This window comes from Arachis duranensis, chromosome 9, assembly GCF_000817695.3.
Source record: "Arachis duranensis cultivar V14167 chromosome 9, aradu.V14167.gnm2.J7QH, whole genome shotgun sequence".
NCBI lineage: Eukaryota > Viridiplantae > Streptophyta > Magnoliopsida > Fabales > Fabaceae > Arachis > Arachis duranensis.
Window position 1 is genome coordinate 24,983,895 of NC_029780.3, and position 369 is coordinate 24,984,263.

Below are 369 nucleotides of genomic sequence, written 5' to 3' on the forward strand. Positions count from 1 at the left end.
TGACAGGGTGCGTTGAACATTTCCACTGAGAGGATGGGAGGTAGCCACTGACAACGGTGAAACCCTTGCATACAGCTTGCCATGGAAGGAGCCTTGCGTGTTTGAAGAAGAAGACAGTAGGAAAGCAGAGGTTCAGAAGACAGAGTATCTCCAAAACCTCAACCTATTCTCCATCACTGCAATTCAAGTACCTGTTTTATGTTCTTTTGCTTTTTACAATCAATCCTGATAATCTTTGATATCCTGACTAAGAGTTACAAGATAACCATAGCTTGCTTCAAGCCGACAATCTCCGTGGGATCGACCCTTACTCACGTAAGGTATTACTTGGACGACCCAGTGCACTTGCTGGTTAGTTGTGCGGGATTG